Below are 12,404 nucleotides of genomic sequence, written 5' to 3' on the forward strand. Positions count from 1 at the left end.
AATGAGAAATCCACAATGGTATAAAGTGAGAGACAGACCTTCCCATTACATAAACAACTAAATAAATTTTCAATGAAAAACAAAGCCTTAACATACCTAAGGGAAATCATAATAGAACATTTATATAATCCTAGAGTAGGGGGAGGCTATTTTAGCATAATGCCAAAATAAGAAGCCTAAAAGATTAATAAAGTGGACTAACATTTAAAGCTTCTTTATATTTAAGAAAAATAAATGCACACTGAAAAAAAGTCTTATGAAAAGCCATTAATATCTTAAAATTTTTAAAGAATTCTATATATTAAGTATATAATTTAAACTAAAAATCTGCACATAAGCATCCTAGAAGAAAAATGATTATAAACATGAACCCAAACTTTATAAGAAATACAAATGTTCAATGCTAAGAAAAAGTTACGCTTAACCTCTCCAATGACAAAAGAAATCTGAATTTTAAAAATAAAATGCCATCTCCCCTAGAATGTTGATGACTTAAGTGTGTAATACTCAGTGGTTAAAGAAGTGTGGCATTTGCAAGTGCTGTGTCAGGAAGTTTCAGTGTGGAACAATTACCCTCATCCTTCAGGGTGATTCTGGTAATATCTATCAAAAACCAGACAAGTATACCCTTTGACCCAGCAATTTCGCTTCAAGGTATTTATCCTGAGGAAACATCAGCAACCTATGCTGAGATATCTAAATGAGGGCATCCTTTGTAACGGAAATTGAAAGCAACCTAAGGTTCCAAAGAAGAAGATTATTTAAGTAAATAAAAATATAATTGAGGGATGAATTATGCCCTACTATTAAAAAGTCATATTGTAGGCTTCCTTTCCAGGAATACTGAAGACAAAATACCCTGAAAACTCTCCCAATACAAAAACAGCTAAAACTGCTGGGTGTGTGAACATATGAAAATGTGTACACACACACACACATACACAACACATACATCCCTATCCACCTTTTCAAATGCTTAGCCAAGTTGGCCAAAAAGTAACAGACCTCCAGAGAAGCCAAAATATGTCAAGACATCAGTCAAGGTAGAAGAACACATAACCTAGCAACCAGGTGTATCCCAATCCCACTTGACCCTAGTTTTGACTTTTACAAGCAGAAATCAAGTGGGAAGTTAAAGTCAGATCAAAAAGCTGGGACATTTCACCCTCAATAGTGTAAAGGGGGAAAAGTACTAACGCATGTCACATAGGGAGAGGATAAAGAAACATGACTGTCTCAGATTTGGATCTAGGCAGGAAGGCGCCTTCTCTGAAGTTTTATACCCAGACACTTGCCCCTAATATTACACTGGAGGCGTGAATTCATACAATTGCTATAGCCACCCAAAAAACTCAACTGATATTTAAACTGATGTGGACATGAACTGATAGTGCCCTTAAGGCATCAGTAGAAGCAAATACCGGAGAAGGCGATGGCACCCCACTCCAGTACTCTTGCCTGTAAAATCCCATGGGCAGAGGAGCCTGGTAGGCTGCAGTCCATGGGGTCGGGAAGAGTCGGACACAACTGAGCAACTTCACTTTCACTTTTCATTTTCATGCATTGGAGAAGGAAATGGCAACCCACTCCAGTGTTCTTGCCTGGAGAATCCCAGGGGCGGGGGAGCCTGGTGGGCTTCCATCTATGGGGTCGCGCAGAGTCGGACACGACTGAAGCGACTTAGCAGCAGCAGCAGAAGCAAATACAAGTTTTTTATATTTCACCTTAAGTTCCCAAAGAATTACTAGAAGAAAAGTTCCTAGAAACATGAGCTCATGTACAAAAAGGAAAAAAAAAAAAAATTCACAGTACGCATGAAGAAGCCAGAACATACCAGAGACACAACAAATAGCAGAATCAGACCTATAAAGTCTACAGAAAATGGAATTATCAGATACAGACTATAAAATAAAAATGTTTAATATGTTTAACAAGAGGATGTAGTAAAAGAATAGCAATTTTTTTAAGACCATGCAAATTTGAAAAAGATTCAAATGGAGTTTGTAGCAATGAAAACCATAGTATTTCAAATGAGTGCATGAGATAAATATCTGATTAAGTGCAACTGGTGAGAAAATTAGTAAATGAGACTGTTACTACCCAAAAAAATCACACAGAACAGACAGAGCCTCAGAGATGAGAATTTGAAAGTGAGGTTCAGAGGCAGGAATGATACTGAAAAGGTCTCAGAATCATCTAAATGGAGAGTCAAAACCACAAAACTGTCAGAAGTATTACTCTAAGAACTAATGAACAAAAATGTCCCAGAACTGGTGGTAGATATGAATCCTCAGATATAAGAAACAGCAAGATCAAACCAAAACAAACTTAATAGTGCCATTATTACCAAAAGAAAAGTTTTATACATTCTAAGTTTTTTTTAACCATAAAAAACCTACAAAGCAACTATATACTCTAGTATTTATAATTTTGTAAAAAGTATGCATTTATAGATGCACATACTTGCAAAGGGCTTCCCTGATAGCTCAGTTAGTAAAGAATCTGCCTGCAATGCAGGAGACCCCGGTTCGATTCCTGGGTCAGGAAGATCCCCTGGAGAAGGGATAGGCTACCCACTCCAGTATTCTGGCCTAGAGAATTCCATGGAATTACATATACATGTATATACATGTAGAGTCCATAGGGTTGCAAAGAGTCTGACACAACAGAGTGACTTTCACTTTCACACTTGGAAAAAAAAGTTTAAAAATGGTTAATGTTTATTTTTAAGTGGAAAGACTTCTGTCAAATTTTTATTTATGTTTTTTATCTTTTCAAAGGTTCTGAATTATATATGTATCACTTTTAAAATAAGAAAATTACTAAAAATTAAAATTTTAACAACATGAAATATATCAATGTATTTAAATATATGAAGAGACATATACCAAAAATATTAAGAGTTAGTATTCCTAGTTTCTAAGAATTTGGATTTTCCCCTACAGTTTGCAATCAACGACCAAATCATAAGTACAAATACAGAGGGGGAAAGAACTGATATTTAAAAACATTAAAAGTGGTTTTATTATGGATGCTTAGCATGCTTTATAATTTTTATATTTCACAAAATTTGATTTCTGTTGTTTCTATTGCTTACATTTTATACCTTTTCATTTATTGTTTCACTGTTAAAACAATTTTTAACATATGCATGTAGATACATAGATGAGTCATTTAGCCTTAGATTCTGGGTAAAATGTTATACAAGAAAATCTCATTTAAAAAATAAAATTTTATAAATCATCTGTACTCCAATAGGGTTTCCCTCATAGCTCAGTCGGTAAAGAAACTGCCTGCAGTGCAGGAGACTCAGGTTCGATCCCTGGGTTGGGAAGATCCTCTGGAGAAGGAAAAAGCAACTCCAGTATCCCTGCCTGAAAAATCCCACAGACAGAGGAGACTGTTGCAGTCCATGGGGTTGCAAAGAGTTGGGCACGACTGAGTGACTAACACTTTCATACGCCAATAAAGAATAAAAATAGAAACATTCAACCCTCCTCCCAAAATAAAATAATCAAAATTGAAAATCTGCAGCATATCCATAGATTTATATATAATGTTTTCAGAGACTTATGGTGTTATCAGAAAGTGCTGCTTTAAATATTCACATTTTAAAGCACACAACAAGAATACGTGCCAATCTCATTCAGAACCTGCAAGAGAACAACAGGCAGAAATGCTGGAACACTAACAGTGGCCTGGTGTCGCAGTTCCCTTCGTGCATTAATATCAAGGAGGGAGAGAACAAGAGAGCCAGTCAGGGTTCCTCAATGTTGACACACATCTGGCCTCAATTTTGAGTCTTGGGAACAAGAGCAGTGAAAGCAAGAGAACCAGGAAAAAAGACAGGGGCTGAAACTACCTATCTAAAAACATTTCACATTTTACAATTATTGGCAGTTAGAGGGGGAAAGTCAACATCTACTGTGGCCTTTCAACATAAAGGCAAAAGACCGATGCAACTAAGAAAAAGGGGGGAAAACTAATAATGCCTGGCTGCTGCCACTTCTCTTTAATGACATCAAAATCCACATCAGACACATGATTTGTGTGTTTATGTACAATATCCTTGAACTAGAAACCACAGATTTTAATCTCTAATTTATTCAGAAATAAAAATACAAACCATAGGCAACATACTTTTATGTGACTTTAAATATATGTTATTAGCTAATGATAGGAAAACCTCACATTGGCTCATGAGTTCACACGAAATGCCACGACTCTCCCTCTTTCCATAAGCAGCTCTCTGAAGGCAGATCTCTAGGCAAAGAATAAGAATCTACAAAATATCGAGAAAAAACTCTTAATTTATTTCATCCAGCCTTCCTCTGATCTTTAAAAGAGTGACTCTGCAGTGCCTTCCAAATTCACAGCAGACCTTATGTATAAACATCAAATCATCAAAGACAGTTCAAGACAGCACTTCATGTCTCGAAACGTTACAAGCTAAAACTAAGAGCTTCTACACCTGCAAATAATAAACTTCAAAGACAACCCAAAACTAGCCTGGCATTTATCATTTGTGAGTCTAAGATGGTGTGGGGTGTGTGTGTGTGGTGTGTGTATAATCCATCGACCAGCTAGAGTTTACTTAGATTTATTTTAGCTTTGGATTCCTGAACAGTGTCCTAAAAATTTTTAAGTGTGTTGTTCATAAAATAAGTAGCATCTCACAACTGGAAGGAAACCGCTGAGCTTCATCTAGCTTCACCCCTTCCCCAGCGCTCTCATCTTATCTACATTCTCCAGTATCAGCTGGAACACTTCCAGGACAGGAAGCTCACTCCCTTCCAAGGCCAGCCATGAAGTCCTTGGGCAAATTGCTCACTAGAAATTCCCTTAAATGTGGTTCAAGTCACCTGGCTGAAAAGCCCATCAAGGGGACCCAGCTGCTCTTCTGTAATCAAACTGAATTTCACCTTTCCAACACTGGAAGGTGGATCAGGCAGATGAAGGCAGAGATCGAGTCACCCATTTATTCCTTTCCTTTCTCATAATTCTTCTCTCTCAGATCCTTGACCAGCTCCTTCCACTCTCCACTGAGATACACATATTCTTTAAAGGACAACGTCTAAACCACAGTAGAGTACCCTTGCTGTGTGCTTCTGGCCAACCCAGACATGGTGAAACCAACATCTCACTTGCTTTCACTTTAATTTTCACATATGACATGTTTAGAGAACACACTATCATGAAATAAAGTCTACAGTTGGAGTTAACAGCCATTTCAAGTGGGTCCAGCCCTGAAAAATGCTATTACTGCGAAGCTGAGAATTCTAAAATTTAAAGTCCTACAAGTCTCTCAGTTGAGTTCGTTAAAAATACAAAATCCTGAGTTCTTCCCAGATTGCCTTAATCGGAATCTCTGTGAGAGGGCCCAGGACTTAGCATGGCAAACATGCTCCCTGGTGATTCTGATGCAAAGTAAAAGGTGAGAACGAACACCCTACCTTCATGGTTGCCAAAATGGTTACCACTTCACCATACGCAAATCCATCCATTCTCTCTCATCCTCTCCTTCTCCTGTAGGTCCACAGAGGCAGGATCAAAATGACTAGTACGATGTGGGCTGGTTTCAATTGATGGTTAAAGTGGGATTAGAACCAAATCCTGATAATCCCTTCTTTCAGTTCCAGTCCAAACTTGTCCCTGAAGGGAGAACAGTATATGTGATGTAGTAGGAGGATGAGAGAAAGGCAGAGTGTGAGACAGGGCTGACTTCAGGGAAATAAATATCCTAAGGCACTTGATCATTAAAGGTGGGTGGTAAAAAGCTGAGAAACTATTCAATGTGGAGGACCTTGCTAGAAGAAGGAAGAAAAGGAAGGTAAGGAATGAGAAGAGAGAAAGAATTAAACCCCAGGCAACAGATGAGGGGGATTTCTGTGACTGTACAGGACACACCAGTTGGATTCAGCCCATAGCCTTGTGAAAGTTCTGGAGTTTCACTCTTGGGTTTCTGTATTGATACTAAGCTTGATGTGATTTAGAAAATGTTTTTCCCCAAATGAGCAAACTCAAAATCAAAGCTGTTGACATCTGCCTTTGCTGCAACAACTATGAGTCATTTTTATATGCCAGGATGAGAATCAAATTTATCTTCTCCAGTATCCATGAGAAATTCTACCACTGAACATAAGATGTGCCCTCACAATTGTTTCCATTGTTTTGGGTCCTGGTTTTAAAAACGATACTTCATTCTCATTCCAAATACAGATGCAAACTGCAGACAAAACATCCTACCACAAAACTAAAGTGCCCAGGACCAACAAATCCACAATAAAGAGGTTCAACTCCAAACCCGAAATGGTAAATGTAATAACGATGACCTTTCCCATGCGGTAAGCAGTGAATCCAACTAACGTTACCTTAAAATAACTTCAGTAACTCCTCTCCTTCCTGTCATAATTCCTCATTACAGGCCCCAGAAGCCAGCTGTTTGGAGGGGACGTTTCTGACCAATGCACCACTTTCACCCTGCGTGAACCCTCTGACACACGCATGAACAGATTCCAAAGGCGTGTAAAGAGGCCATCATCAAATATTTACAATTACAAGGGGATCAATAAAAATATGTGTTAAATGGCTACTTTCCAGATTGCTGCAGTCTGATTCTAAAACAACTAAAGGGAGGGGGAAAAAATGATAGCAGTGGCTCAAAGAAAAAAAAAGACATTCTGTTGAATCATAAAGCTGAAAGAGACCTTAAAGGCTATCCAGTAAATCCCTCCTACCCTCCATTCCCTCCTTCAAACAACTTAGCACGCAAGTCAATACCAAGGGTAGTTTCAACATGTCCCCACATCTGACCTCTCTGCTTAGTCCCTCATTATCCACAACTGGCCCCTGACACTCCAAAATCCCCTAACTGGAACTATACGTCCGTACAGCTGTGAGCACTCACATACACTCTGTCTGCCCTTGGATGTCAAAATATCCAGCTTCCTGCCCCCTCCATTTTCCCCTGTTTATCAGCCCATCCAGCCTCAGTTCCCAGAACATTCAGCCTAAATGTCACAGGCCACCCCGCCGCCAGCCTGCTACCTACCATATTCCCTTCTGCCTTTTAACACCTCAATTTGGATCAAACTGCAAACTTCCTGTTCTGCCCCCATTCACAGCTTCCAGAGGCCCCCCACAGAGAAAACGTATGGACAAGATGAAGAGGGCACTGCTCATCAGACACTTTCATCTCAGCAGAGCCCACAATAACAACCGCTATGGTGTCACTGTCCTTGGCTCTCTTCCATTTCCCCCAGTATCTCTTCTAAGCCCTTATCCTCTCAAATAAACTCCATAACTTTCATATTCTTCATGGAGAAATTAGTGGACATCAGGCAAGAAGGCTTTTAAATTCTGCTCTTCTCCCTTCCCACCCATTACTAGAGTGATCCTGGCCATCTCTGATACATCTTCTCTGGCTCACACATCACACTCTCCAGACACTCCTCTCAAACTTGGGACACACGTTAGAATCACCAGGTGGCTGCTTCAGCTTCCGTCCCTAAGACGGAGTCAACGCATCTCAAGTGGGACCCTATATGGGGTTTATTCTAAAAGACCCCCTCTTGGGCGATTCTTAAAATAAGACAAAGTTGGGTACCTCAATCCAAGATAACTTCATGTGCTCCCAGGTTTTAACTACCAAATCTGGAGCATTTTCTGAGCTGGGCTCTCACATCTCTAAACACATTCCAGAACCACCACGGCATATCCACAGGGATCTCAAATCCAACATGTGCTAACTATGACCCTCATCCTTCCTGTCAAGGGCTGAACTGTCCCCAGAGATTCATATGGTGAAGGCCTGACACTGAGTACCTCAAATTTGGATACAGGGTGTTTAATGAGGTAATCAAGTTAAAATGAGGTCTAATCCAATACAGCTGGTGTCCTTACAAGAAAAGGGTAGTTTCAACATTTCCCCAAAACTGACCTCTCTGCTTAGCCCCTCATTACCCAGAACTGGCCCCTGACACTTCAAAATCCCCTTTCTAACTGAAAGTATACACTCATACAGCTGTGAGCACTCACAAATCTGGACACAGACAAGCACACACAGGGAAAAGATCAAATGAAGATACAGGGAAGGGACCCATCTACAAGCCAAGAGATGCCGCAAAAGAAACCAATCCTGCCAACACTTTGACCTTGGGCTTCTAGCCTCCACAACTGTACGAAAATGTTCCATTATTTAAGTTACACTAATCTGTGGTATATTGAAAAGCAGAGACGTTACTTTGCCAACAAAGGTCCAGCTAGTCAAGGCTATGGTTTTTCCAGTAGTCATGTATGGATGTGAGAGTTGGACTGTGAAGAAAGCTGAGCACTGAAGAATTGATGCTTTTGAACTGTGGTGTTGGAGAAGACTCCTGAGAGTCCCTTGGACTGCAAGGAGATCCAACCAGTCCATTCTAAAGGAGATCAGTCCTGGGTGTTCTTTGGAAGGAATGATGCTAAAGCTGAAACTCCAGTACTTTGGCCACCTCACATGAAGAGTTGACTCATTGGAAAAGACTCTGATGCTGGGAGGGATTGGGGGCAGGAAGAAAAGGGGACGACAGAGGATGAGATGGCTGGATGGCATCACTGACTCGATGGACGTGAGTCTCAGTGAACTCCGGGAGTTGGTGATGGACAGGGAGGCCTGGCATGCTGCGATTCATGGGGTCGCAAAGAGTCGGACACGACTGAGCGACTGAACTGAATTAAATTGAATCTGTGGTACTTTGTCCTGGCAGCCCTAGAAAATTCATACACTTCCCATACCCTCCCTACTCTCCTCCTTCTTCATCTTGGTCAATGGAATCACCATTCATTCACCATTACTACCCACCTCCCCCACTCCACCTACATATTTACTCATTCACTCAATGGTGTCAACTCTTCCTCCTAAACATCTTTCACATCTGCTTCCCTCCCTCTAAACCCATGATCACTGCCTTAATTGGGGCCCTAATTATCTCCTCTTAGCAGCAGCAGCAGCAGCAGCAGCAGCAACATATTCTAAGTCCCTTCCACCGACCACCACTTCCCTTGGTTGTGTGGGAATAATCTTCCCAGAACAGAAATCTAGCATGCCAATGCTCAATTTTAAATACTTCCGTAGTTTCCTATTGTTTCCAGTTCAACTCCTTGAGCACAGAATACTGAGTCCTCCAGCATTTCCCACTTCAGCAATACCATACTCTGTTCACGAAGCATCAGTTTCTACTGAAAGCTCACCTAACACATAATGCTGACCACACAAGTGTCTTTACACATGTACTTGGCTCTTCCTGGAACACCTTCCCTTGTCTGAATCCCATGCCCCCTTCATCCTTCCAGTGCCAGCCTCAGAACCACCTTTTCAGAAAACCTTTTATGATCCTCCTCCCCACCCAGAGTAATCACTACCTGTTTTACGCTGTCTCTGAAAGTTATACAAACTTCCCTTTATACTGTAACTGCAATTTGGCAGGTGTGACAAACACAAATATCTCTAGGGGCCACCCAGGCATCATAAATAAAAGAAGTATCTAGTAAAAACATATCTTAACTTTGCATAATAAGAACCAATCATAATCCCTTCTTGGCTATGTCACCTTTCAAAACCTTATACTGAACAAAGAAAATGCATATGGAGCCAAATCCATGTAGCACACAGACTGCCAGTCTTGCAAACTCCAGCCAAAGGCATAAAATGTCAGGGCCTTCATCTCTCTTCCTTCTACTCCTTGAAGTGAGATTACCAAACATGCCTGTAGTTATTCCCATAGCCTGAGGTCATAGACTGATCCTTGTTTGTGCTATCCAGTGGGGCTGACTCGTAAAACACTCAGTCCCCACTTATCTGACTACAAGGAAAGGATGCAGAGTTGAGCTATATAATCTTGAACTCACTGTTACTCAATATTAGCAAAAATATTCCTTTCAAGGAATAACATTCACAGGCTTATCCTGAAAGGTATCTAGCCTATCATTGCACAAGGAATGTGAATAATCCTTGGATAGAGCCACATCAGCCAAGAGCTACTTGTCTAGCTTTGGCTCCCACAGAACTGCTTTTCTGAGACAAGCTTTGGCATGATGCCATTGACCTCTGTTGAGCAACGCTGTTGTGTTTTTTCCCCTTACTCCAACAGTTATATTCATTGTAAAGATTGTGTTTGGAGACATTGCTCATTATATTAACATACTAAATGTTTAAAGAACCATTAAAATCCTCTCTCCTCCCAGCACCATGAAGAGCTGTGCCCCTTTTAGCCCTTATCCTCACAGGCTCTCTGGATCATACAGCTGACTGTGTTTCCTCTTCGTGTCCCCTTCTAGCAAGGACAGTGAGCTGTGTGGTCTTTTCCAAATGTGTGAATAGGACTCTGAGGGGGCCACTCTGATTTGGTCTCTGCTGAAACTCACACTCTCACTTTCTCTTCCTGCATTTCTTTCCTGTGCTTACTAAATTTATTTTCAGTAGGGAGATATACAGGTAACTACTTTCCAGCAATGCATTCATCACACAGTATTTTTCATTCAGTTTGCAGCTCTACTGCTTTTGAGTTTTTTTAAAGACAAGGCCTCCATCTTACTCACCTTTGTATTTCTGGAGTCTAATAAATGATCAACAATTGAATGGAAAATTGAACTGAATTTCATGTGATTACTTCTAGTTATGGATGAAATGGTAAATTAACTATATCTTAAGGAAGTTCACTTAATTTCCCCCAAAGAGCAAAAGTCGTCCCTGGCCTCAAGACCAATGACATCTGGAGAAAAATAACGTTTATGGAGACTGATACAAAGAGTACATATAGAACAAGCACAGGTATAAATACTATTCAATTTTTAATTCTCTGCTATCCATTTTGTTTCATTTCCTAGTAGTTAACCATTTCTTTTGCAGAAGCATATTAACCTGGAATATTCCACAATCATTTGAGAGAGTAAATGCAGTTAAAACCAACATGTTTTATTGCACATTAAAATCTGTGCACTGGAAAGGTACAGGACTAAGGAAAGCTGGTTAATACAAAACTGTGGAGGAGTGAAGAGTATCACTGCAGCGGAGAGAGGCATATCCATCAATAAGTCTGATCAATTTCACTACCAAAGCTTCCTGTTGCTCTGATCATTTTCCAAGTCTCACAAACCTACATTTCGTTCAGGAAGATTTCTATTTTTCAAATTTTCTCAAATTCTGCTGAAAAGAGTATGAAGTATTACCATTGGTTTCTGGAAATTAATCATTTCTCACCACTAGTCAAAAAATCATCCCTATCTTTTGAAGCAGTAAATTCTAGAAATGGGGATCTATCCCAAACAAATCCTCTGAAACTCAGACAAAGCCTCACACACACACAAGTGTTCACTGCAGTGAAGTAAAGCTACTAAACGGAAGTAAGGTCACCTCTAATTATGATATACTGTTAAGACAAAAAACAGGATACTCGATGCTACTTGGTAGGATTTCAACCAGTTAGCAAAATGTGCAGAGAAAATATTAGAAGGAAATGTCACATAAAGTTAACAGTGGCTACCTCGGAGGGGACTACAACTACTTTTTTTCCTTCTTTTATATTTTTGTCTTGTACAATGAACACATACTAGTTGTGTAATTTAAAGAGTTTTTCTTAATAACCTTTCTAAACATACTTGGAAACCAAATGATATTTATTCTCAAATTAGTGATCTCATTCTTAGTCTCAGACAATTACACAGAAAGTTGTTAAGTGTAGTATTTTCTAAAATAGCAAAGAAATAAGAAATAAAATTAAATGTCCAAAAAAAGGACAATGGTTGAATGAAGAGTTTAACAACATGGCCAGTAGAAACAAAAACATATTTGTTACCTCTAGGTAGAATTATATCACAAAATAGACCATAATGGGAATAGACTATAAAACTAATATGATTAAATGAAAAATATATTACATTAGGGAACTGCAAATATGAGTAGGTCTGTTTAAATATTGTCATGATGTGGTTTCAAAAATAAATTTTAAAACATTTTTAAGAATATTCTAAGCCACTTTTTTACATAGAAATAAATATTTTTAAATGAGTTGGACAGTTTTAAATACTTTAAATATGAAAAAAAAAAAAAACCTTTAATGTGTTTACTGAAATGTTTTCTACCAACTGAGTTATTCCACCATCAAAATGGGATGAAAATGAAAAAAAGGAAGGTGTTTAGGTAGTTAAAAAATTCTGTGCATCCTCCCTGTATTAAGTAAGCCCAAACAGTCCACTAACCTCTGTTGTAACAGCTACTGGCCAGGATTAATACTTATTTTCCCTCAAACTAATGGAATGTTAAATTTGCTTTACAGGAAATCTCTTGCAGAAAGACACAAAACCTGGGCTGCTTTCTGCTCCTGGAGAAGGTATTCAATAAGGTCTCTAATTCCTGAATCAAACAAGAA

General features: G+C 39.3%; 1 protein-coding gene across 6 annotated transcripts in view; it reads right to left on the minus strand.

The window, feature by feature from the left end:
• Positions 1 to 12,404, minus strand: part of LPAR1 (lysophosphatidic acid receptor 1) — a 168,617-nt gene that overhangs the window by 136,877 nt on the left and 19,336 nt on the right. The window contains exon 2 of one of the 6 annotated variants that reach the window (XM_024995437.2): positions 5,454 to 5,652. The exons of the other annotated variants lie outside the window; for them this stretch is intronic. The gene's annotated coding sequence lies outside the window, so the exon portion shown is untranslated. The remainder of the gene's footprint in view (positions 1 to 5,453; positions 5,653 to 12,404) is intronic. 6 annotated transcript variants of the gene reach the window in all.

The sequence above is a fragment of the Bos taurus genome, chromosome 8, assembly GCF_002263795.3.
Source record: "Bos taurus isolate L1 Dominette 01449 registration number 42190680 breed Hereford chromosome 8, ARS-UCD2.0, whole genome shotgun sequence".
Lineage (NCBI taxonomy): Eukaryota > Metazoa > Chordata > Mammalia > Artiodactyla > Bovidae > Bos > Bos taurus.